This window comes from Tyto alba, unplaced genomic scaffold (assembly GCF_018691265.1).
Source record: "Tyto alba isolate M040663 unplaced genomic scaffold, T.alba_DEE_v4.0 Super-Scaffold_14, whole genome shotgun sequence".
Taxonomy (NCBI): domain Eukaryota; kingdom Metazoa; phylum Chordata; class Aves; order Strigiformes; family Tytonidae; genus Tyto; species Tyto alba.
In genome coordinates this window covers 38,347,979-38,375,732 of record NW_024881276.1, presented here as the reverse complement: position 1 = coordinate 38,375,732, position 27,754 = coordinate 38,347,979, and the positions used below count along the sequence as shown (strand labels likewise).

The 27,754-nt window shown below is 36.3% G+C and overlaps 1 protein-coding gene and 1 long non-coding RNA gene across 7 annotated transcripts in view; one reads left to right on the top strand and one right to left on the bottom strand.

The window, feature by feature from the left end:
- The window catches only part of ROBO2 (roundabout guidance receptor 2), a 946,026-nt gene that overhangs the window by 518,480 nt on the left and 399,792 nt on the right, over nt 1–27,754 (bottom strand). The gene's annotated exons all lie outside the window — the stretch shown is intronic.
- The window catches only part of LOC122152937, an 80,994-nt gene that overhangs the window by 40,746 nt on the left and 12,494 nt on the right, over nt 1–27,754 (top strand). Inside the window, exon 2 of the long non-coding RNA XR_006164918.1 lies at nt 10,106–10,266. This is a non-coding gene — a long non-coding RNA (uncharacterized LOC122152937). The remainder of the gene's footprint in view (nt 1–10,105; nt 10,267–27,754) is intronic.

Here is a 27,754-nt window from a genome sequence, read left to right as displayed (position 1 = left end):
TAGCATCATGTTACATAGAAACTCTCACCCTAATTAAACTGAGGTACGACCAATGTCTGGATAAACTTGAAGGAGGGTGTATAAGGTTAGTTTACACAAGTGCTGAGTAATCTAGTTTATGTGGAACCAGATATTCCATTCTGCTACAAAAAGACTGACTGGAACTGTTAAGGTATTTTTGAACACCTATCTTGCATTCTGTTTTTCCTCAATCACTGCTGTCTTTTCTTCGTTGCTTTTAAGCACTGGAGGAGGATGATATAAAGCTCTGGTGAAATTGACTAAATAGACACCCCCTGAAACACCATAGGAAAAAAACCAAGAGTGACTTTACAAAGTGGAAGGAATCCTAGTGGACTCAGTTTGAAGGAAATCACAAAAGCTTGCTGATTAATCTGCTTTATGGTATTTATAAAACATTATAAGTCTGATGAATACCTTCAATGTATAGATTCTAAATATATTAGTTCAAGAAGCTACCACAAGAGGATTTCTGAAGTTAGAAAGCTGTGCTTTTCTGAATTGCAGACTTTTTATATTTATCCACAAAGCTTTAATCTTTTATGCTGATAAACAAGTGTCCAAAAATATTCAGAATCACCTACAGCAATTGTCTGCCTTTCAAATGCGAAATACAGGATAAATATTTCTTTGTGAAATGCAAAAAAAGGGCTTAAAAATGTGTAGCTTTCATTTTTATATGTAGAAAATTTAAGAACCATATTTATTGCATTAGCTATGCATCTGCTGCACATGAACCAAATATCAACTTGCTTCCTAGAAGGAAAAGTGACTGCCAGTTTGCATTTAGTTCTCCTAGTTTGATCAAGTGGATTTCAGTGAGCTGAAATGACAACTGGACATTTAGCTATCCCGCACAGCCTAACCATTGTCATATTATGAAAACAAATAGGAAAGAGCTGGTTATGGCTGCAGTTTTCTTGATCATATTTGCATTCAGTAAATGTTATCATCTAGCTTTCAGTTCTTTGTAGTGCACTGATAGCTCCATATCTTCTAATGGGAATTTCCTCCAGTTCTTAAGACTGATGTCAGATCAGCAAACTCAGGCAGGGCAGTGAGTACTGTGATTTCTCCCAGCATCACATACCACCAATGCAAATCAGGTGGAGTTTTTTGTGCACCTGTTGATAACAGAGAACATGGCAAATTTCCAAGACTGCCAAAACCAAACTTTTACTTCTATAACCTCCTGAAAAATACATTATGTAAATGCTACCTACCAATCCAAAGGTAGGTATGGTCAAATCTATGATATTTTCCTAAGAATCTGTATTTTCACAGAACTACATAGTGATAAAAAGTGGACAGAAAAATCTAAGTCTCCTTAGCTTCCACGGACTGCCATAAAGGAAGCAAATTTAGCATTTAAAAGGTGAAAGTTTAAGAGCAACTTGAAGCACTTTAAACAGACATATACACTAGGAGAAGCCTTGTGTAGTCTTCTTCAGCATAAGGAGGGGGCAAACAAAGTTTTAACGTAGAATACTTTAAACAATTCTAAAGCATCAGATTTTCTGGTTACATATTATGAGACCCAGCTAGAAATAAACACTGGAGAAGTGAAGAACTACAGAAGAGGAGTTACATAAAGACTGAACTGACTGAGAACACCAGGGAAGAACGGTGAAATGCCCTCATAGAAGACCTGTGGATAAACAGCTAAAAAGATCAGAAAATCCACTCTGAAACACAAACAATGTTAGCACTCAAGCAATCATCAAATTACTTACACGCTTTACTTGTACTAATTTTAAAATGTGGAGGAAACATAACAGAGAAAGTGATGATTGTGCTTTGCATCTCTCTGGGGAATTTTTATGCTTGGATTTTTAAGGTGTATGGTCAGTAATGGGCTGTGGTTCAAATGGGTATTCAACATTTAAATGTGGTTGCATTGCAGGCTTAAATTGGTGAACTTGTGTTCTGTTGTCTTTCATAAAAGTGCAATTAGTTATGCTATTTGACCCTTTCCTGTGCCTGAAATTCTAGCTGATCTTACATCCCATGACAGTGGTAGTCTAAGGGAGAAGTGGCTTGAAGTTTTGCATAAACACAGTAAAGAATTACTTCAAAAATAAAACAAATAAGTATGTGTTTATACTATGAATTGTTTGAGAAGGGTGGGATGGATTCAATTTTTGTGTATACCAGAATGAAACAGGATTGAGTATAGACCTAAATTCTAAGTTTTCCTAAAGACTGATAGCTAAGTATATGTTCACAGTTTTCATGAGCTATGTTTGTGAGCTTACTCAAGTGTAATCTGTGGGAAGAGCACCAAATATAGTCAAATATATCCAGAACTCACTGGCTTGCTTTTCTGCCCCTTCTAAGGAGACGGAGTTGTTGGGTCTGTGGTAATGAAGACACCTGATGACAGCCCAGAAAAGCATGCTGTGCCTAAGTGCTCGAGGCGTGTTTAAATAAGGGGTATCTGAAATCTGGTGGGTCTCAGAAGGTAGAGGAAACCCTCTGTTATAACAGGTCTGAAAGTACACTCTGTGTCTCAGTTCTGTACTGTTCAAGTAGCAAGAACCTACCAAGGTCCCATCTGGGGATGCTCATTTCCACACCAAGGAGGTCAGGATATATGGACTGGATGAGAGCAGTAGTGTGATCAGGGCACCAGGACCTTGCAAAGCCCAATCCTGACTTGTGATTATATACTGCCCATGTTAACTGCAGTTATAATACTAACTCTAAGGTAAGGATGGAGGTCTCAAAATACTGCATAGAATATGCAAAATAATAAACAAAAGTATTCATGTAATTTGCCCCGATTTGACTGAATATACATTTCCATAAAAATTTTCATTTTTTTCCTACTTCCAGTTCACAGAATCATAGAATCATTTAAGTTGGAAAAGACCCTTAAGATCAAGTCCAACCATTAACCTAACACTACCAAGTCCACAAATAAACCACGTCCTTAAGCACTGCAACTTTTAAATACCTCCAAATATGATGACTCAGCTACATCCCTGGGCAGCCTGTTCCAGTGCTTGATAACCCTTTCAGTGAAGAAATTTTTCCTAATGTCCAATCTAAACGTCCCCTGGCACAACTTGAGGCCATTTCCTCTCATCCTATCACTCGTTACTTGGGAGAAGAGACTGACACCCACCTGTCTACAAACTCCTTTCAGGTAGTTGTAGAGAGCGATAAGGTCTCCCCTGAGCCTCCTTTTCTCCAGGCTAAGCAACCCCAGTTCCCTCAGCTGCTCCTCATAAGACTTGTGCTCTAGACCCTTCACCAGCTTCATTGCCCTTTGGATGTGCTCCAGCACCTCAGGGTCTTTCTTGTAGTGAGGGGCCCAAAACTGAACACAGTGTTCAAGGTGTGGCCTCACCAGTGCCGAGTGCAGGGGGATGATCACTTCCCTAGTCCTGCTGGCCACACTACTGCTGATACTTAAGTATTTCTAGAATATTTCTAGATATGCATAGAATGCTTTTACTTATCCATCAAGAAATGTTTGTCAGACCAAACTAAAGTGTTTCTTTTCAAACAGCAAACATCCAGCATCAGTAAAATCTCTTAAGATAAAGTACTGATCAGGTAAATCTTACTGCTTTTCAGTTCTTCTAAGAAAAAGAAACAATAAAACATCCAAACCCTGGCAACAATATTTGACTTAGGCTTTAGTAAGTTTTTGGGAGATCAGCTGATTTTATTATTGTATTTAATGAAATATTAATCATCTATTTAAGTTTTAGTGATACATTTTGTATCATGGATAGCTTCTCTGTAGAAATCCTGGCTAATACTTCTGTGCTCAGTAATCTACCATATGTTCTATGTCAGCTCTATATAGTGTAAGACACATCAAACTATTAGCAGAGGCACAAGTATGAAGATTTGAGATAGCAGGATTGAACTGCGACATCAAGATTAAAAGGGAGGACAGAGATTGTGATAAAGACCAAGATGGGACTAGAAATTAAGTTCTTTCCAAATGGTAAGAAAAAAACTTATTTTCCATTTAGCTTACAAGGTAGCAGTTGCCCACCCATATATATATACACACACACACACCCATATATATGTATACACCCATATATAATATATACCCATGTATATGTATATGTGCATGTATATATATATATGTGTGTATACATGTTTGCACGTGGGTTTTTTTACTGCAAGGGAAAGCGAGGACTCAAACACTGCAGGCCAGAGCAGTTACTGACAGTTTGCCTTCCCTAAAACTAACCTAATTAGAGTGTTGGAAGAGCTCATTGGAACCTGAGAGCCTCCTGTGAGAGAGCCCTATCTTTCTGATAGTCTCCATAGGCATTTTTTCTCTTTTTCTAACATACTGTGGTGACAACCACTGCTAGTTGTACAAATAATACAAAACAATACAGATAGTATTTCCATTTTTTAACAAGCCCTAAACAAAAGACTCCTTTGGTGAAAGCCAGGCCTCCCTCAAAGCATGGGTGTAGCAATTATTTGGCATAGTATTGTGGTTGCAAAGAAAAGGTAGAGATCAGCTCTACAAACCCTACAAAACTTTTGAACTCTTAAAGACAAACCTGAAATAAATAATTTCTTAGCTGAATAAAATATTTAGATAAGAGTTATTCTGTATTTAAGAGGCACTTAAAATCAGTTCCAAGCTAAAATGTTAAAAGCTAAGCAAGACCATATTAACTTTTTTTTCCCTGTAGAAACCTGAAAGGTCCACTATAGTGGGGATTTTTAATGGAAAATATGTTACTGATTTTAATATTGTTGTGTTTGTACCATCCTCCAGTTTGAAATAGCAAGCTGTTATGTTCTAGAAAAGGAATAGTATCCTCATGTCTTAGGCTAAACAATGCAATTTAAGAAGTCTGAATAGCTCATAGCACAGAGCCCCTTCCGGATTTTCATCATGTAGTTTTCTAAGGCAGAAATCATCTGTTCCTTGAAGTTTGGCTATGACGACAGGATACATTGTAAGGCATATAAACATTTCAGTCAGCTATGTCTTGAGGCTGCCTTGATTTTAATTCTCAAACCCCTGTGCATGGCAATGCTCCAAAATGCCAGAAATAAGGAGGAGGATGTCCAGGAAATGGAAGACTCAGCTGTGAAACTCTGGTCATGCAACAGTCAGCAAGCAGGCAGATACCTTCACCTACCCTTTGCCTTCTTACGTGGCATGAGTCCAGGGACCCTTTGATTCCAGGAAACAGACCTTTTTTGTTGCTGGCCTATTAGTGATATCAAATCAGGTACAATATATATTTTCATATTGATATGCTCATTTTTTTCCTTTTGAACAGTCATCAGACTCACCAGTTGATTCAGCTGTCCTTTCAAAACATGCTGGAGATATGACAGCAAGATTCAAATCACACCAATTGCCACCATTTATCATGAGAGGCATCTGATATGATACAGGTTCTCCTAGCTTTATTGTGTATTTCTTTAGTTAAAAAGGAAGACATGTTTTACGACCAGGTTTAGCTAGCCAAAAAACAGCCTCATAGCAATCTCATAGCTGTATCAGATAATTAAGCTGTATTACCTTTCCTATTAAAGCACATCTTACATTTTCAGTTGCTATAATATAAAAGTATTGAACTTCCATGTAGTTGAACTTCCAAGATGTGATGTAGTCAACTTAAGGATTTATAGGAAAATGTATTAAACAGTTTACATGAAGACTGTACATTTACACTTAAGGTTCTGAAAAATCACTTAGTAACTTCAGTATTACAAATAGAGTTTTATATCCATGCTAATGGCAAAACAAGAGGACAGATAATCTCCATGACAAAGTCAGAAACTGCAGGATATAGGAAACAACCAAGCAGTGCATTTGGAGGATGGTGAACTGCCAAGCATCACACCAGGAGTCATGATATGCTCAACAGGGTGCAAAATAATTCGTGATAATCTCTCTAGGAAGGATGTTATCCATATTATGTATTATTATTTATAATCTTCTGGTCAGCAGTGGCTGACTCAAGGCCATTGGAAGAACATTTGGCTGAGAAATATGAAGAAAAATTTTAAAATAAAACTGGCATAAAATAGGTAGCAGTCAGATTAAAATAAAGTACATTGTCCACAAAAGTGATTCTTTCAATTAGTCTGAAATAAAACCTTAGCTTCAGAGATTTCATCAGATTTATTCTTTGATTTATTTCTTCTACCTCTGTCAGACTAAATGAAAAGTTTTAAAGCTGATATTTTTAGTCTACAGCACCTCAGGTATGGCCATATATCCACATTTAGTTATTTAGCGAAAAAAACCTCAATTGTGAATGGTGTTATACTCATTCAAAACTCCTGTTTGCTTCCATTTAAGAAGTTGACATCCTTATTTTTAATGAAGAAATCTTGATATTCAGTTATGCCTCATTTCTTTGGGCCAGATTTACCAATGACAGATTCAAGAGCAACTCCCTTTGTTTACAGGATAAAGCTGGATCTGCCAATGGCCATAGTGAATTTATCTGATTTAGGAAACATGAATACTAACCTTCCCTTTCTCGCATACTGTTCAGGCCAAATCCAATATTTTTGTAGGTTTTTAGTTCAAATTTATAATATCATCTGGGTTTGGGGTTTTTTGTGGCTTTGGGTGGGGTTTTTGTTTGGTTGTTTTTTTGTTTGTTTTGGTTTTTAAATTATTTTTATTTTTTTTTTTAATTCCTTCATTCTTCACAGCTCGTAGAGGTTTGGATTCATAAAAGATAAGACCACAAAAGTTTATCAGGGACCCACAGTCTCTAAAGGAAATAGAACATTCTAGTAAACAAAGAAAGAGCTGAACTAGAAACATAGTTTTTGTACGTGCCAGGATATAGCCATCATTTATGTACAGTTTATAGTCCATATGCTTGCTTATGCCAACATTAAAAGGGCCATTTCAGATTCAAAGAACACTGAGGTAAAGTCTAAAGAACAAAGTTTCCAAGCAGTTAGCTCCTGCTGTGTAGGCATCAGCAAAAAATAAAAATTAAAAAAAAAATTAAAAAAAAAAGGAAGAAATACAGATAAAATATTCTTAATGCATCCAGGGTCAAAAGGAAGTACTTATTCACATAACACATAATTAAATTGTGGAACTCATGGCCACAGGATGTTGTGAAGGCCAAAAGGATAAATGAGTTAAAAAAATAATTAGGCAAATGATTAGAAAAAAAGATCCATTAAGGGCCATTAAGCACAAAGATGTGCATGCAGCCTCTGGCTCAGGAAATCTTGATGCCACAGATTGTCTGAAAATGAGAGAATATACTAAGAAAATGCTCTATAGGTAGTCTTTTATGAAACTCTTTCCTAAGCACTTTTACTGACTACTCTCCAAGAAGGATAGTGACTATATAACTTAACTAGTACAGCTGTTCTTATATCATTATGCACTAGCTTGATATGTATACAGTCTAAATAACTGAAGTGGCAAAAAAAGTTGTCTCTTACATGCTAAAGATTTTCTTATTATTTACAGGGAGAGACTTGTGACTTATTTTCAAGGAGATTACCTTGCAATTTGCATATAAGAATATGAAAAAAAAAAAAAGAGTTCTTAGGGAAGAAGTTATTTGGACCATGATACAGCTGTTGCTATAAAATTAGATATTCTGCACTCAATATAAGTTATAATTTCTGTCAGAATGACAGTAAGAAGTCACTGTAATAGATTTCTGCTATAGTTGTATACACTTTATATATATGTGTGTATATATGAGTGCATGTGCAGAGACAAAGAGCAATTTATATGTGTATTAATACATAAATCTTGACAATAACATACTAAAACTGCTCCTCATCCTCCTACTGTTTAGAATAATGCTTTTTTTAGCATACTATCATCACAGGAATCATAATGCATATTAATTGAAGTATGGAAATGTCAGTGGCCAGATTGTTGAGGTATATGTATTTAGATTGTAGTTAATTCCATATCATCTATTTCTACTCTAAAAAGCCAAATCCATAGATTTTTGCATTTTCTTTTTGTTTTGAGACAAGGAGGTAATCATCAGGAAAGGATTCTATATACTTGGCCTATTAAGCTTTCTTCTCAGCATCTTTTATTGGGTACTTTCAAAGGCAGAATATTGACTGTATAATCTAACCTGACGTTTCCCTCCTTATGTTATTCATTCAGTAAAGATTTACATATCTTATTGCCCACCACATATCTACATCAATGTAACCACTCCTTGCTCATAGTCCTCATGATTACAGAGGTTCCATTTGCTCTTCTATTATTAAAATTTTAGTTTGTGGTTCAGTGGATATTCAGGTTGGAGCCCCATTTTGCAATGCACTGTAAAATCATGGCTGCTCCCTGAGAGTGCTTGCATTTGACAAAATGTGACAGATGAATCAGGCAGGCATATGGGATGTGAAGTTGGTAGTGAGAAAGGCTAATGGAGTGTCTGCAGTTGTTAAATGAACCAAATACTGTGCTTTGAGCTTCAAAGGCAGTGTATAAGCAAACCTGAATATTTTAAATAGAAGGAATCTAGTCGAGTGCTGCATGATATCAACCTGCTTAACACTATTTGGATTTCTTTATTTCAGTAGTGTTTGGGATTGACTTAAACTGGGTTGCACATTTCAAAACTCTCACTTTTTACTGGAAAAAAGTCTACATAAAAGAAAACAGAGTTGCACCAAAGATGTAATAATGTTTCTACCTTGATCAGCCATAAAAGCCTTGGTGTAATTATGCTTGGATCAAGTCTAAGAAAGGATTAATTCCTTCTGGACTGAACAGCCGCATCACAAATTTAAAATACAAAACTGCTATTTGCAGTGAATGCCATTACCTCTCCTTCATGGGGATAGCTTGTGCATTTCTAAGCATCTTCAAATAGACTCCAAATGCAGTTGCCTTGAATTTCACAGATGATAAATTCACTTATATTAGATGCTAAATCTGTAGTAATTTTGCTAGCTTTATTAGCAGCTGATGATTTAGAATGAAAAAAGATACGAACAGTTCAAACCACTCAAAGTCACAGGGACTTGTCCTCCTCCTAACTTAGATTTTATGTCTGTAACTTACCTTGCTGTTGAATGATGAATGTACTCTGGGTGTGGGAATGGAAATGTCATGTTTTCAGTTACTTTCATCTAAATTATTATATTCATTTAATCCTTATTTGTAGCACCAAAGATAGATGGAAATTATATGAAAACATTTATTGTTGCTTTTCTTTTTTGTTTAGTTTTGGTTTTGGTTTTTTTGTTTTGTTTTTTTTTTTTTTTTACAACTCAGTAATACTAGAGATGTAGCTGTAGTCACAGCTGTGGTCTGTTTGGTGATCAAACTCAAAGGGAGGATGCAGATGCACTAACTTTGCTTGCTTCTTTTAAGATCATGTTAATCTGGGAATGCTCAGTGCCTCTCAGCAGATCACTTTCAGTTGTGTTACTCTTGGTTAGGTGGTAGGTATGAATTTAGTAGGACAGACATTGCTAGAATGCTGTTATTACATAGTCATATAATACAAGCTCTGCTTTCCAGAAATGTGTTTTCATCAGCTGTCAGCAGTATGACAACTCCTGTTATGTGCGCTATGGAGGACTACTTTTTTCTTGATCCAGCTGTGGAGTAAATTTTCTTAGGCTATTCTCCACTGCTAGTTAATTTGGGAAATAATTTTCTGTGTGGGTAAATTAATAAGAGAGCAAATACTTCATTTAGAAAAGGATCCATGTTTGGCTACACTTACTGTGCTGTTCTTGGTGCAAATTAGTGGTAGGTGACCTAAGTATCAGTGGTGTCCAAAAGAGGGGTTCCCTCCCAACTCCCCTCTGCCACTCTCCAGCTGCACATTCACATACCCCAGCCACCGAAGAAAAGTCCCCAGGTCAACTGCCCACCCTTCTCAATTACAGCTACCTGTAAAACTGGCCTAGGTGTCACGTGAAAGCTGACCCTCAGATGGCAGCTTCTACAGTTTTGGGGATGTTTGGGAGTCACTACTGAGATGGTTTTACCCACAGCAATATCTAAAATCACTACATGTATACGGCTGACTGACCATCTCCTCTGATGTGGGAGAACAGGCAGTCACACAAAATGCTGAAATTACTGGCTTACACTTGGCCTCGTTTATTGCAGCCCAAAATGTCAGGGTACGAAGACCCGACCACCCCCTTGCTCTGAATCCATGTGGAATGCACTGTGTAGGAGCACAGCTGTGCTGACATCCAGGGAGACTTCAGTATGTGGTGCTCTATTTTTGCTTTGGAAATCTCCCCATGTCCAACAGACTGAAGAAGGTAAGATCTTCATCCTTCAAAGCTAAAACTCAGATAATCGTCTTGTGTACAGAGAGAAGGTTCATTTATTTCATATACTGGTAATATCTAGGGAGCTGAAGTACAGATCTATCTCAAAGTATCTGGTTAACTGAAATTATTCAAGAAAACAGTTTTGAAAAACAATAGGATTCCAGTTAGGCCACACCATCATAAAGTTCCTTTGATTAATTATGGAGAAATGATCGGCCTTATTCCTTTTTCATTATCTTACTGAAGATGAAGAAATAATTCCCCAAAAAATTAATCTCCAGCCTTGAAAACATTCAACTGAAATAAGATATTTTGCAAAGATAGTACATATACACAGTACAAAAAATAAATTGTTAAAAATTTCCAAAGCAACACTCAAGGTTCATAAACCTTACATACGTCAACCAGGAAACTGTTATTCTATTAACAGATTTTAATTGTCTATCAAAAGTGTTGGCATATGAGATAACCAACATAGCAAATGAACTTTCTACTATGAAAACATAAAACCCCATAAAATTAGCATAGTTTTTGTAAGAAGAAAAAATAATTAAAAGATATTAAAAGATTTTTAATTGTCATACAACCACACAAAGTTGCTAAAAAAATATTGGGAGAAAACCAGTTGGAAAAAGAATCAGAACTAAATGCAAATCAAAAGCTTACTCCATTTTAGTTTACTGTTGTCTAGCGTAACAACATCTCACTGATACAACTAATGCTCTGTTGATCTCCATTTCAAAAATTTTATTAATTATACCTCAGTACTGGCTTCCAGTATGCTAGTAGTACACCTTCACTTCTGAGTTTTTCAGAATTTGATTTTCCACATCTTTTTCTTAAATGTCAGTAAATTATAGATTGAATTCCATATGAGAGATTGTTTCTTAGGAAAATACATCTTGCATGCAAACTTTTACATTTCATTTTAATGTTTTTTTTTTAGTTGCTCAGTCGTGTCTTTGAGTGTGCCGAAATATTTTTAAGTATATTGCTCTTCAGTGCAGTTTTAGTCTAATGAAAATCTAGGAGAAAAGATGGTTGTGCTACCTCTGTCAATGTAGATACAAGTGGAAGCATTCACTCTGGATCTGAAAGCAGAGAAAATAGAGGCAGAGAGAGGATGCCCAAATAAAAAAGTAATATAGTTTTTAATTTCATTAATTCCCTTGAGAATATAGCATTTCAGTGACCTAGATAGGCTAAGATATGGAGGTCTAAAATATTTTATTGATTTACTTATATTTATAGATCAGTTGTATACAAAGTCCACTGACTGCTTCACTGAAACAAGTAAATGGTTTTTTAGATTTTCCTGTACATCTTCAGATTAAATTGATTAAATATTTAATTCATTCATATGCCTTAAAATACTTTTCTGCTTTGTAGATGCAATTTGATTTAAAAAATGGAGCAGACCTAAAGAAAACTTTACAGAAGTTGCTTAAGGCATCAGCAGTCACTAAAGAGATCTATTCAAATCATGTAATTCAAATGAAAGAAAAAGTTCTATACTGCCTTTCTTTTTACAGAACTTTTTAAAAAATTAAAGAATGGGTCCAACTTCTTCATATTACATCAGAGCACAATTATATCAAACTTAATAGATATGCTGCCTTACTCTAGATATCATTTTTGGGGAAAAAATAATTCTACACCTCTAATAATCTGAGGAAAGAAAAGGACAATATTTACAGAAATAAGAAGTGGTGTTCTGACACATAGTTTCTACTCTCTGTAGCAGCATATCAAGTTAAAACAAATAGAGGATATCTTAACTATTGCTAAAGAAGACCAAAGCAAAATCCAGATTTAAATCTGAAACATTTCAGATACATTAACGCAGGAACATAGGTGACTAAGGAGTATTTGGCTCAAAGTATATGTTAACCATGGAAGGTTTTAACTCATATTTTGTAGTCAAATATATGGATTCATGTGCTACATCATAATAAGTTGAAGAGGCAAAATTGAGAATGCTGTTCTAACACACTGACTTCGTTCACGAACTGTGGAAAATTAGTAGCATGTTTCAAATGCATCACAGTGTAACAGAAACTAATTGCAAAATACATGGCAAAGCAGGTAACTTTAATGTCTCATTATTTCTTTTCTAAGATTCACTTCCCATGGTACTTAGGATTTGTACTGTTTGCATACTCTAGCTGTTACTGAGTTTTATTGTAATCTTAAGCATACAGGAATGTATGTTCAACTTAAAATGAACCTTGTAATAAAACTCATAGTAATTTCTAATTTGCATCAATGCAAATAAAAAACTTTTGTTCTGGAAATTTGAGTGTGTGAATCACTGAAATAACAAACATAATCACAGACAACCAACTATTCATCAAGGCTCCAGTTTTTCTGTACATCAAAAATAAACCACACCATGAAAGTCTCAAAACTCAAGCAAAGCCAAGGACCTGGTTTGTGGTTTTCTCATAAATCAAAAACTGAGTCCACGTTCATAAACCTTTTGGGAAATTTGGGCCAAGTTTTGAGTGAATTTTGGAAAATTGTAGTTTTAAATGAAAACTCTATGGAAATAATGGTTTTGACATTCTCATTTTTGGACACTTTTTAAATACTCACCTTGAAATAAAATTCAGGGAGCTCATAATAAAAGACTTACTGAACATCTTAAATTAATTGTCAACTATGTATTTATACACACACGCGCGCACACACACACAATTGGCAGATACTTTGTATGCGGTTTCAAGAGTGAAATGTTTAGAAGATTTTTTTTTTCTTCCAGTGCAAAGACTGAGAATAATGTTTAAGAAAGAAAAAAAAACATTTCTGGAATTGAGTTTTTTCAAATATAATAAAATTATTGTAGTGGGATGGAAGTAGAGTGTTATTAAAATAATTTTTGATATTTTTAATATTTTAAATATGCTTCTATGAATGAAGACCTTTCCTAAATTTACTAGGAAATGCATTCTTGCAGCTGAACCTATATGGGAATCTCTTTTCTCAGAAAAACAATTAGATTTCAAAATTTGTATAGGTCTACTTGCAGTTGAAATTTAGAAACATGTAACCTAGTGTTCATGTATTTCCATTCAGGTAGAGAAACAGCTTGGGCATGGTCCTTTCACCTCCAGGAAAATGTTGGGTTATTGACTATATACTTCTGTCTCGACATTTTACAGGGAAACTTTCCCAATTAAAATTTCTTGCATCTGAAAAGTTTCCATTACAACCAAAGCAATGATAATATAATCACTGAAAAGATTTAATGTAGATTTGGCAGATCTAGGCAATAGATAATGGCAGCCTGTTGTTTGTCACTGAAACATAAATCCCAACTACAGGTACCTATTATTTGAAAATATTTCTGACTTCATCAAACAGATTAGCAACTTAAAACCTCAAGAACAGTCTATTTTAAAAAAATAAGCTAATTTCCTACCTTAAAAACAAAAAACAAAAAAACAAAGCACAACAAAACCAAACAAGCCCCAAACCCAAAACACTTCAAATTAAGTACTAGTAATGTTTTCCAGTAATAGTGCTGATACACATGTTCTCTCTCAGATAAACACTCTGCAGTAGATAGTAAGAATTATATGTGTACCTTAACAGAGGAATAGTCTGGATTTCTTTAGGTTATCTTTCTCATAAAAAAGCTATTTCATTTGCCAGTGTGTTTATACTTGCCTTGTGCCTCCTTATATTAGATGATTATATATGTGCGTGGGCCTGAATATCTTGTTTGTTTTCACTTCTATGCAGCTCACACAAAGAGTGGCAGTGTTGATACTCAATGAACCAGCCACTAAATTTGTCCTCCACAATGAGCCTGAGATCAATAACTAATTTTGAAAACTGATTAGTTTGCAGCAGGGAAGTAGACACAGTCCGAATCTTGCCAAAGGATATAATCAGCCAGTAAATAGCAATATTAGTGCTGTAGGTAATAGGCTGGGAACAGCAGAGGAATGGAGTATGGCCCAACTCTCTGAAATAAAGGCCTTGACACAAAGACCAGTTCAAATTCTCTCTCTTTTTTTTTTTTTTTTTTTTTTTTTTTTTAAGCCACATGACTTGTAAACTGAACTTTATATTGTAATTTTTTGTGTTGGAATAAAGCTTATTTTTATCACATTCCAGGCCTGGTGACTAAGGAGTGTTTGTAAATGCATCCCAATAAAGCTTGCAAGTGCAGCCTTGGGTGATTATTAAAGAGCTACAGACATTTTAACAGATCTTTACTGATTGTGAACTCCAGATGTTTACAACATGAAAAATGTTATGTTCTAACAGTTAATGTTGTATCACTAGCCATTCAGAAGATGTATCTTCTTATAGCTGGAATGTTGCTATGGTGATAATTGTAAAACTGTGACCTAGAAGGAAGAAAACAAATGTATTTGGCACAAAAGAGGGTAGGTAGTGTATCAATTAAGTCAATGAATGGGAAGATAACAGAAAGGTAATAGGAAATTAAAAAATTATGCACAAATCTTAGACACCGTATGATATACTGTAATTAGCACTTCCTTTTATTTTCATGTGGAATGCGTCCTCAGTTAGCACTGTGGGCAGATAGCACCCTGTCTACACACAGGTAGATGTCAGTACTGTCCAAAAGTACAATGTTTTTCCTTTTCCACAAAGCCCATACATAAAAAGCATTCCTACCCAAGACTCACTTACACATTTATATTCCCCTTTCAAAGAACCCATGGGTTTGTATGATTCATGTTTTGTATTTTGTGTTTTAGTACTGAAGACTGAAGTTTACCATAAGAGCAGATACAAATAACTCTAGGTTTTGAACTACCAAGTCCTAATTAATTTAAAGGATTGGAATAGAAATAGACTTTGTGCAAGTCTGGCCATTGATTATTTGGGGAACAGTCTATTCTTGGGATCACCGCGATTCTGAATTTTTGATAAGTCTAACTATGATATATCGGCTCAAGCTTTTCAAGCAGGGAGTCACAGGGCCTCTGGGGCTCAAACCACAGAAGAACCCGAGTCCTCTGCCATTTCTGCTGGCAGGCTGCTCATCACATGGAGCTAGTTTTTCTCTCTGTCAGCTCCTCCATTTCATCATTTGTTCGATGGGAGTAACAATGCTGACCCTATTTTACAGAGAGCTTTTTCAGATCGATGGATGAAGCATGCTGTTATTTTCTAAGCTTGTAAGCAGCCATATATGTGAAAAAACCAGCAACTCCCATTATAAGGCTGATGATCAAATATCCCATCTTAAGTCAACTGCTATTGCTGCTGAAAACTGCAAATGATTTCCAGCTCGAAAGCAAAGAAAATTTCTGGTATGTGCTAAAGACATCACCATTATCATTCATTCCAATCAGCTTGATTAGACTAGAAACAAACAACAGGAAATCATCTATCTGTATGCACATCAGCCCCATTTCAGGAGTCCTTGCGATTAGAAAAGAGAGTGAAGCCCTGTCACTTGTCCTTAAATGTATATTCTCCATAGTTCTTTCCTACATATCAGGAAAGGAAGGAAACAAAGTAGATTACATTTTTTATTAAATTTATGTGTTACAACAGTGTGCAATGTGCTTGGAAATAAATTACACAACAAAGGACAAAATTATGGAAAGAACTGGTATACTGTAAATCTCTTTATGTTTTCAGATAGAAACTGAATGTCTTTCTGCAAGATACGAATTGGTCAAAACACTATCAAGGTAAAGGCTTTCAAGTGATATTTTCAAGCCATATTAGTTGTCCTGTAGCTCCGCACTTCACTCAGGCTGGAAAGTAGCCAACAAGCATGGCTTGAAATCTGTTAGCTTATGTCTTGAGGGATTTTTTCCAGCTGTATTAGAGAATTAAGACTGAGCTCCCCAACTATCACTGCACTGCTTGCATGCTGATCCAGGGCAGGAAAGGAAACAGAGGCATGGTGAGGTAAAGGGATTAATCCAAGGTCAGATTGAAAGTTAAATGCAGCATTTAGGCATAGACACTTGCTGCTTGATTATGTTGAAGTCAGAGAAAACAGTAAAGCCCTTTCATTTTAACTTCAAAGAAATAGAACTGTTTTGCACGTGGAAATGCAACAGCATGCTATTGTGAAACGTTTTCCATCAAGGCAAACCACAACTATGACTCAGACCAAAAAAAATCTTGCATTAAACTTGTCCTAAACTTTGTTTCTCCACACATATATACCTGGTTGAATAGACATAAAATAGAATAAAAAAGGAAATCTAGGAAAGAAATAGAAAACATAGGCTGAAAAGGTAAAAATAAACAGAATGAAAGCAAGCATAGCTGGAACAAACATCTCCAGAGGCTTACATTGCCTACAAATTTGAATCGGATTGTAGTTTTTCCTTTTTATAATTTTTTCTCCTTCTTACTAGCTGAGCCAATGCTTGTGACAGGCATGAAGAGAAACTGTATGAGGGAGACAAAGGTCAAGATAATGGTATTACTGTTCCAGTGCAAAGAGTGCTTGACTAGATGGCAAAAACTAAAGGTCATTTAATAAATGTGGCTTTCATTTTCTCAATGGAAAAGCTAGAGAAATGTAAAGATTCTGCTGGAAATATAGGGCAAGAAGATTAGTTTGATTTTTTCCTGATAATGAAGAAGAACTACTGGAGAATACTCTGTTTTGGCTGTATTAGGCCAAAACATTCTATTGTTTTAAAAACAAAAAAAAATAACAAACCAAAAAACTACACCCTGGAGCATTTGTATTTGAGCAGTCCTTGCTAGAATAAGACAAACTCACTCAATATATATTAAAAACCAGTTGCCTTGCTCCTCTAGATCTCTTATTCTGATCCCTCTTCTCTTCACCCGCACAGCTGTTAGTGAAGGTACCTTGTACAGTTTTTACACCTGCACCCAATGATCAGCCCTTTCTTTCTGCACCCGTGTCAGAAAGGGTAGGGGCAAGATAACCTGTATGTGTGTACATAGCAGGAGAATAAAACTCACAGAATACACAGAATTCAACAAATAAATTACAAGATATTAAAGTGAATGACAACCTGCCAGTAAAGTTCCAGTGGACACATGATTCATGATGGCTAGAATATGCCAGCATGCAATGGATGCTTCCTTTAGGTATTGTTCTTTGAGTGAAAATGCAATGGAAAAGAAACATACTACCATTTTCAAATTTTATTCTATGACAAACCCTCCTTAATATTCCTTTTGACATCCTTGAACTTCCATTCAGGCCATGAGGTATACCTTTTATAGATACATCAGTTATAGCTTTTATAGACCCACAGAGGAAAAAACCCAACAAACCAATGCATAACCAGGACAGTACAGTAAAACTCTGGGGTTTGGAGAGGGCACTATGTTGAGGACCTGCTGTAAACCAATATCCTAACCTTATCTGGTCTTGTGATGCCCAAGGACAGCAGTCAATTCTAGCTTTCTCTGAGTAGAAATGAGTGTTTTGACAGCTAAAAGAGCAAAGAATACAATGAAAGAGACGAGACAGTTAAAAAAAACCCCAAAACAATAATGAACTGTTTCAAAAAGATTGCCTGTAGAAATTTTTGTTCTTTGCCATATCATGGAAGATGCAAATGTACCACTGTGGTTCTGTAGCCAGATGTACTGGGATGTCTACATATTACTTTGCATTGTCTGCACTGATGAAGTATCTCCACTCTCATATAACAAAGTTTTACTACTTTAAAAACATTTCTATAGTAATAATAGAAGCATTCAGATTGAATGACTCTGTTGCTGGGAAGTTTTGTCCCTTTGGCACAGGTCCCTTCTAAGGTAACTTGGGCCCTTCTGGTGTAACTCAGCCCCCCAGCCCCTTAAGCCTACTCCCCCTTTTCTGGTCTGTCAACTCCTTTTCTTCTTGTTCCAGTGCCTCTGGGTATTTACTATATACTATGAAATGACAGTCCAATCAATAGCTGGGTCACAGATTTGTTTCTCAGGCCTGTTCAAGTCAGCAGCTATGACTCAGCAGTAGCTTTTTCTGCTAAAGTTCCTTGAGAGTCTCCAGACCAGAATCATGGGTAAAACTGAGCTGGCAGCTGTCCTTTTTGTAATCCTGAGCTTCTCAGGGTGGGTTTGACTCCAGCAGACCCTGAAGCATTTGCATGCAGGAGGCAGAGGTACTTGGGAATAAGAAGCATGTACCCACTCATCCTACAGAGACTGATTTTCCACAGAGTGTGTACGCAGCAAGCAGCAAAAATGTGCCTCAGTGTATCGAATACTCAGTGAGATTCCAAAAGAAAAATTATTTATGTCAAGAATATGGTGAAACAGAGCAGGAAGAAAGAGAAGCAGAATAAAATAGGCAAGAAAGAGAGAAGAAAAGCACAGACAGAAAAACAAGAGAAGAGGCATGGGAAAAAAAAAAAAAAGAAGTCAGGCAGACAAACTAGATAAGCATAAGAGGAAGAATGAGAAAATCTTGTCATTCTTGTTAAAACAAAATATAAAAGGGCAATGTGATGTTTATACCTGCAGTAATTTCCTTTTATCCAGTATATAGGAAGCAATCAACCAATTAAAGTGCACAAGTAGCTTCTGAAATATTTTACCTGTTTTACACTTGAGAAAGCAGAAACAATGGGCTTATATAACTTGTCCAGGTCACATATTAAATCAGCCCTGAGCCAGACGTGGCTCTCTGACCTACATCCATGAAATACTTCTTCTCTGGTGGAAGTAAAAGACATGTTTTCACTCCAACTTTTTCTCTATATGCAGCACTTATGGTCCCATAAGGAACCATAAATCTTGGCAGTTCCTCGTTTAAAGTTTGCATGCAAGTAGATTTAAATAGTTTGCAACTAAAGCAACTTCCCTTGTTTTCATGGTCAGGAAGCCCCACCACATCTCACTTTTTCTATGGCTTGACTTTCAGTGCATGCCGCTTCAGGTCTTTGGCCTAATACAACTAGTGCAAGGTGTAAAGTCAACAAATTTCCTTGTGTCACCTTTGAGAAAGCTATGTGCTGCACAAAACTTTGATAATTACAAGAGGCCAAAGTAGTATCAAATTCCAAATAAACACACAAATTAGCCTCCTCTCAAGGTTCATTCACTCAGTCTTTGATTTTTATCAGTCAATTAAATGGCTTGTCAGAAGAATGTAACGTAGTCAATCCACATATGTGCTATGTGTTACCTACTGTCAGAAATTACTGATGCATGGTCTTGGCAGGAATGACAGTTATTATTAAACATCAGCTGGCAGAGGCAAATTGCAACAATTTTAGTCAACTAGTAATGACCTGTAAAATTGGTAAAAACTGTAGGAGGAAAACAATCTGCCACCACACAAATTAAAATAGCGAGTGACAACCCAGTGGAATACTCTGTTGCATTTGCTGAAAAACTCAGCAGAGAAACAAAACCTGTGATCATTGACAGAATACATCAGTATATAGGAACCATATGATATATGGTATACATATCTTTACTACCTGGGAAGCGAGGGTAAACTTTACAACTAAAACTTGGAAATGGGCTAAATGTAAGTACAAGTGAGTTCTTTAAGATGTCATATAACATACTTTACACAGAATAAAATGACCACAACAAAGCAGCAATCCCATATCTGACCTTCTAGCCCCCAAATGTCAATGCTGTGCAGAAAACTTATGTTCCATCTGACAGAACTGGGTGACCTTGACCCAGAGGAATAAGAGATACTGGATTAGCTAGGCATATGAGCACAGACTTTCTGCTTTCTTTGAGGGCTTACAAATGACTGAAGGAGAAAATAGGTAGTTCTCTGAACCTGCACAACCAGGTTCTCTAGCTTGTTAAGGCTGCTTCACGCTAATGTCAGTAAGCAGCACACCCTTTGCAAAAGGATTCTGTGGTTTCCTTAAGTTTTCCATAATGGCTTTTCCTGCCAGTGAAACCAGATCCTGCACTGTTTGACCTTGAGTGAATTATTTGACCATGATTTGTGTGCAGCTTAAACATAGACTAAGAGCTGCACATAACATTGAAAATGTGGATGACCCAGGGATGTAGCCAGTGGACTACGCTTACATGCTATTTGGGCATGCAGATGGAATGCACATGCACTGTTGATGGACATTGCCAAGTTATGAATAAATCTGACTTTTGTAAAGATGTATATTATAATTGTATAAGTATGTCCCAATCCCCAGTCAAAAGTTGATCCCAAATATCCCAAGATTACCAGTATAGCTTATTTCCATATCCTACCTAAGATTTTCTGAAGTGATAAGGGACTTAAACAACAAAAAAGTATCATCAGCTTAGTAGATTCCTTTTATGAACTAGCTTCTTGAAATAAAAAAACTACATCCTGCACTGTTATAGACTGTTCCTTGTTCCTTTTTTTCCAGAGTATAGTAGATTTTGGTAAAGCTAGGAAGCTTGCTATTCACTGACAGGCCAGGCAGTAAGTAATAGTGAGAATCCAGAACAAAATGATTGATGGTTCTAACTGTAAACACAGATTTTTTCCAACTATAGAGTGATGCTTCTTGCTAGAGATGATGATAAAGCTTCTGCCACAGATAGTGATGAGTGGTGTGCAATGTCAGCTTGAGATAAGGAGGTTACTATGTTGTGCAAAGGAATCCCCTGAACAAGGATCCCATAGCACCAAAGCAGCACTTAACAGTACAAACCTTTCTGACTTCCTGGGGAATTTCTGACTAAAGAGCTGGGAATAGCATTAATAAGTTATTGACAGATGGTGTAAAAAAAAAAAAAAAAAAGCCTAAATCCAGGCTTACTCTTTACGTTTTATATGCTACACCTATGGAGATAGTTTGGATTCAGGATTTGCTCTTTAGTGTAGAGTAGCAGTGGAAAAAGTTACTCATTACTCTGGTCTTCTGGTCTTCGCACAGTCAGATAAAAAAAAAAAAAAAAAAAGAAAAAGTTTCTGGCAAATCTGTAGTCCTGTCAGCACACTAGAACCAACTTCATCTACAGGAGAAACTGCTCTTTTCCATTCTTTTTGTGCACCAGTCAATACATAATTGCAATACATCTACTTCAGTCACTTCTGTATGTTAGTATAGCCATAGCTATTTTAAAACTATTATTAGCAATGTAACTGTGGCAGCATGGAACTAGGCATGGGCTGCAGAACTCCCCCAAGGAACAAGAACATGCGTTTCTGTAGTGACTCAGCTGCCACGTGTACTGGTGTGTTGAACTTTATTTAACAAAAGCAGTAAAGACACAATTCACATTAGTTTTCAAACTAATTTATGCTTTCCTTTCATACTGTTTGTGGCTCTTATTTGGTGGTGCAGTTCTGTGTTTTTTTCATACTCCATAACCTGATATGCCAAAACCAAATCACCACCTCTTCTTGTAGCTGTGAGGCACAGTAACAGGGGGGAGGAAGGCACGACAACTGCTAGGGCCCTACACTAAAAGGATGCCTTAGACAAGATGCCTGCTAGCATCAACTCACAACTGAGGCCTCCCTCCTTCATAGGCTTCAGTGGATTGATCACGAGAGCCTGAAAGGTTGAACAGCACCTATAAAAAATCAAGTCCTGTGTATCAAGGATCAAGGAAGTCAAGACAACTGTCCATGACCATCACTGTGAAATCTACTTTGCACCTGGAAGAGAAACTTTTCTTGAGAGTTTAACCTATGCACAGCACAGGTCACACTTTCAGATTCTTACCCTTAACTACCTGATTGTAGCTGTATAACAAACGGGATCAAGAGGTTGCTTCCTCGACTGAAAATGTTATATGACTGGAGACAAATAATAACTTCCAGAGAAAAACAAATACATGTTAAGCATGGCTTGAGTGGAGACCTTAGTAGGCGGTATAGACTGCTGAAATTTTGTGAAAATTAAATACTGTATTTTATTAAAAGTTTAAATCTTATCATGGTTCTTTATCATGTAAACTGTCATTTGCTCTTCTAGCCAAAAATTTTCATATTTTTGAGAATTATTTCAGTAATTTACATGTAAAATAAAAATACAAACTATACAATAGACCTACAATTACACAAGTGGACTGTAGAGTTACCTAGAAAACTTTCAAATCAGTCTTCATTAAGGATCACTCATGGTTTAACTCTAAATTTTTTCTCTGCAGTGGGAATCCTTTTTTTTATTAAAAAAAAAAAAACAAACCAAAACAAAACCCCAGCAACAACAAAAACAAGCAAACAAACAAACAAACAAAACCCCAAACCCCAAAACAAACAACAAATTACCTTCCTCTGATTTCACATTGGTTTTAGTCATCAACTTATCTAAACTACAGAGCTCCTGGTCTTTGATCTATTAGAACATTAATAGAATGGCTTTGTTTTGAGAGTTTGAGTAATAAGGCACCCTGTTATAAGCAGAATTTGGGTAAGATTTGCCCAAATGTTTGTAGGACCAGAAAAGTCATGATTTCTGTTCCCTTGTTCTTTTGTTTGCCTCACCACCTGAATTTTAATTGCATCAGTTTCAGCATGAGCCCATTTTTGTTGTTATCCCTCTGTTTGGAATAAATACGTGATTCCTTCCTGTGTGGTATTTGATGGCTAGTATAAAAAAATTTTAGCAGCTGGGTCTTCGGAGGAATTTCAAGACCTAATGTCCAATGCAGTCAAAGAGCAGTTAGCTGCCTAACTACCTAGGTCAATAGTTTTTAAAAACTTAGAATTTAGATGTATGTATCCAGAAAATACCTGCTCCTTGTCAATTGAACTGAAAAAAACTGTCGTCTTTGCTTGTAGTTTCACTTTTGACATTCCATATGTGGTCTAAGCTAGAGCAGATGCAGCAGCTGACCAAAACAATTCAGATATAAAACTCATTATAACCAAGCAAATTCTACAGTGAAAATTCATAGCATTTCGGTGACATGCATAAACATATTAAGGGTTTGCTTGCTGAAAAAAACCCACACTAACGTACCTTTTTCTCTTGAAAAGAATTTCAGTTCTCATGTCTTAATAAAAGAGCATATAGGAGTGACTAGTGAGGGGTGGAGAAGAGTGATTACCCTTATTCTATGAGAGTCTGATGATGATTCAGATTTTACCAGGACAGGATGAGAGCTAGGAATTGTTTAACTTTCTGAATCTCCTTTCTATCCCTTGCTTGCATATATGAGTATTTCTATGCCTGTCACTATTTAATGTTAAGAATATAGAGATGTAGTAGTAGGGAGAAAGTTTGAGATCATGCATCACTTGTACAGCCTTTCAGCTCTGGTGAAGGCAGTGGATGAAGTGGCGTTAACATTCTCCCTTTTAGGCTTGGCATCTCTCACCATGTAGTCCCAAGCCAGCTCACTCTGAGTTTGGTGATTCGGGATAATAAGGCTGATACTGAGTTTCTGATAATAAGTTGCTTATACTGAGTTTCATTTCTAAAGTGCTAAGGTACGTAAATATCAGGTAAGCAGAAGGCATGCCTCTGTAGATCTGAAGACAAGCCAGGCCACATTTCTGTAAGCATCCTTGATGCATTCTGAGGGCAGACATCTAAATTTGAGTAGCACAGGGCATAAATATTAGGAGCTTAGTAACCATTACATCTGACTCTAAACATCTTTGATGTATGTATCATCACAACAGCTCCATGAGGTAAGTCAGTACCGTAAGAGCAGGCTGGCCTTACCTCTTCCTCATCCAGCTAATGACATTTCTGATATTTTCCATAAGCCATGGAAACAATACGATGGAAATTTAACCATCAGTACCCATACCGTGGATGCTTCTGTGTATGAATGGGTGCATAGCATTTGCTCAGCATGTCAGTAAGACTGTAAGTATGATTTGGGCAAAGGATATGTATTTATTTTAAATGTCAGGCATTATGCAGGTAATTCCATTTCAACAGAGCTTGTTTTATAAAGAAGAAATATTAATTTTCAAACACCAACCCACTGCAATTTATAACATTATCAACAAAATACTAAACAAAAAAATTATGCCACTGACCCTGGTTTTCATTGACAATTCATGGGTAAAAAAAATATTTCCTGTCTATAGCCATGATAGTTGGGCACCATTGTGTGCACATGCCTTTTTTATTTCATGCAGGTAAAAAGCAAAGTCCATGTGAGTGAAGAACTTATCACCAATGAAACTGCAAATGGAAGGAAAAAAAGTAGTGAAAAATCTGGTAAATAGGCATGTAATTCTTTCAATGTTGTAACAGGAAAAATGTCATATCTAATCAATTTTGCTTTTCAGTTATTTTTTTCAGTGCAAATTTTGGGTGTAGTCCAAGTCATGAAAATTAACCATATTCAACTCAAAGTATACCTGCAAACTTGTGGATATTAGGATTTATTGGTCTAGTTCAAGCTCGCTTTTAAATCTAAGTGCAGCCTGAAGTGAGTTAAGATATTACAATATTTTACAGATTCGTACAATAGATATGACCAAATTACTTATTTTCAAAGTTGACCTCAAGCAAATGAGATCTTTTCAGTCCCACACTTGTCAGAGGACCAGTCTTTCCCTAGATCAGCTGTTTCACCCTGACTTCCACTGACAAACCAATGCATTCTTCTTGTGTATTGGAAACAAAATGCTCCAAGACAAAATTTACCACCCTGTATTCCTCTGCTTTTCACTTGGGGATATTTTTTATCATGATGCTTCCTGAGTATGTTTCTAAGGTTAAGTTAGAAACCTATGAAGATAAATATTTTCAATAGAAATATTATTCTAATCTCAAATATAATGGCACAACTGAAACTTCTGTAATACAATAATATTTTTGTGATAAAACTAGCTTGTAGATCTATGTAACTCACTTAATGATTTCTGATGTCTGGAAGGTATTAGACTGTGGTTATAATAATCTCTATAATTGTAACAGTTCATGCTAGCTAGACTACACATCTATTCTTCATCTTTCCTTAAACTAATTTGTTCTACATATGAATATATCACACTCATCAATTTAAAGTGCCATCCTTTGGCTATGCAGGTCATTAAGTAGTATACATTATGTATGAGTCAAACACACCAAACTTACACAAATGCTTTTTAGCAACGTGCAAAATAGCTGCTTTCTGTTAGAGTTTTAAAGTTATTATTCTAATCAAAACCCAAGTCACAGCTACAACTAACCAGCAATCAATTACTTCTCTCCATACATAATGCCTTGGATGATGAGAGTTATACTGTGGCTCTCCGCTGAATTCTAAAAGTATAAATGCACACTTCAAAAAAACCAAAAGCCTTGAAAATCAAGGGATAATAAGTTTTCCCACCCATTGCTGCCCATAAAGTTTTCATTGCAATTAGTGTAGTGCTGGGCTCTTAAAATTCTTCTTTTCCTGGAAGAGAAATTCCACTCAATAATGCAGCTATATATGCAGAGAGCATATACACTGTACAATATAGGTCTCTGTTCATAGGTCTGATAAAGAAATAAACTATAAGTTAATGATTGCTTGCCTGACCGTAGACCTGTCTGAAGTCTCAAGGCTGTACTTGGCAAAAACTTTCCATAAAGAGACTGAGGACTGTGAAGAAGACCAAGCAGCACTGTGCAGAGGGCTCATAGTGTTAATCCATACCAAGAGGGTGGCTCAGACAGCAACAACACTTGATCACTATCTGACTGATTCCTTGTAGCTGACAGGAAATCAAATGCCTGCCTCAGTTATATTCCCAGCAGATGGATGGTCAACATCAAAGTAACACACAAACAACACAGAAATGTCAGTCCTCTGGGGAGCCTCAGAGCCTAATAGGAATGTAAATTGAACCCCTTTATTTTCAGAGTCTTTGCTCAGGGACCCTTGAAAAACTTACATGCAGTTTTGACCAAGCTTTGTTCTGGATCAGAATTGTGTTCACTTGTAAGATACCCTCCTTCTTCTAGACTGCATGTGTAGATGAGCAACCAGAACTGCCTATTTAATGATTATCCCATGAAACAGAGAAATGAAACTTTGCTTTCCTCAACATCTTTCTGAGCCATGCATGCTCACAGCTGCTGACGAGGAGGATGCACATAGAAGAAGATAAAGTAAACCTTTTCCTGCCAGTACAAGAGGAGTGGCTCTTTGGGGATAGCAGCTCCAGGAGTGAATAAATGCCAATCACTTCATTCCCACAATTAGGTACAAAGAGTGAAAGCTAGCCCTCAGTAAATTAAAAAGGTTGACAGCACAGAATTCATTTTGCATGTAGAAAATGTTAAAAGAAAGAGAGAGAAATAGAAGATGTGTGCATACGGGTATGCATTTACATGGGAGAGGGGAGGTTGTGTACGGGATGAGACAACCACACTTCTTACTCTTTTGGGCAGGTAGTATATATATTATTTTTTCAGTGTTTTACAACCACACTAGACAAACATTTGAGGAAAGCCATTAATAATGCTCTATCACTGTGACTAGGATTTTTAAAAAAACCCAGACATCACTATTCCCCTTTTAAAATTGTGCCAAAAGTCAGTTGCCAATATATATATACTTTGTATTTTTCTCAGCAAAGATATGTTTTGCCATTGGATATACCTCTGGATAGGATACTAAGGCAATGGGTCATACAGATATCGTATATACTTGCCTTCATATATTGGCATGTATATAATCCTCATTTCTTCGAGTGCTACCTCAATACTGCTGTTGTTTGCTTTTTTTTAACCTCAGAGAATGGAAAGAAAGAAAGAAAAATAATTATATCTAATGAATTATTAACTACTGATCAGACTATTTTCACCTAATTTATCACGGCATAATCATCACTGAAAAGTTAGTCTTTGAGTCTCTATTTCAAAAAGATTATCACTACACTTCCCCATCAAACATCAGAAGAGATTTCGCTTGCTTTCTTTGCACAGGTGCCAGGTTATCCCTAGAGAATAAAAAACAGCTAAGAAATTGGTATTCATCCTCCTAATAATGAAGTTATTTGAAGAGTGAAAGAGACCTTTTTCTCCCTAGCAATATAATAAGTTAAAAGTGGAAGATCCTCAGGCTTTATTTGTGGTAGTGGTTCATATAAAGTTTGACAGTTAATAACATCTACAGAACTTGCCCAAGTATTTCTGTTAGATAAAAGGAGGGGGTAAGTTATTGTTGACAAGCTCTGTTGGAAGATATATTTGGGTATTTGCAGGCACTGTGTTCTTTCTGAGCAGAGACACCTGATGTTTTACTTAGAAAACAAATTTGGATTAGGCTCCCTGGCTCAGATTTCTTAGGATTCATTTTGCTTTTACATAGGTGGCATCAGCTCTGATTTAATACAGCATAAAAAAACATATTAAAACAACATACAGATTATTTCCTTCAGCCTTCCCTACCCCAGCCAATTTAACATTCATTTGCTAATTTGGAAACAGGGACTGCATATCAAAAGAAGCCTGGAGGCAATAATGAAAGCTGCAAATGTTTGCTGTTTCAGTAGTCACTGTTTTGATTTCTGGAATAGAGGGAAACTACCACTATTAACAAACAGTGGGAGGAATTATATGAATAAACGAAAAAGAAAGATAAAAACAGCAAGGCTTGTTCTTTGAAAGGGAGATACATGTGCACATGC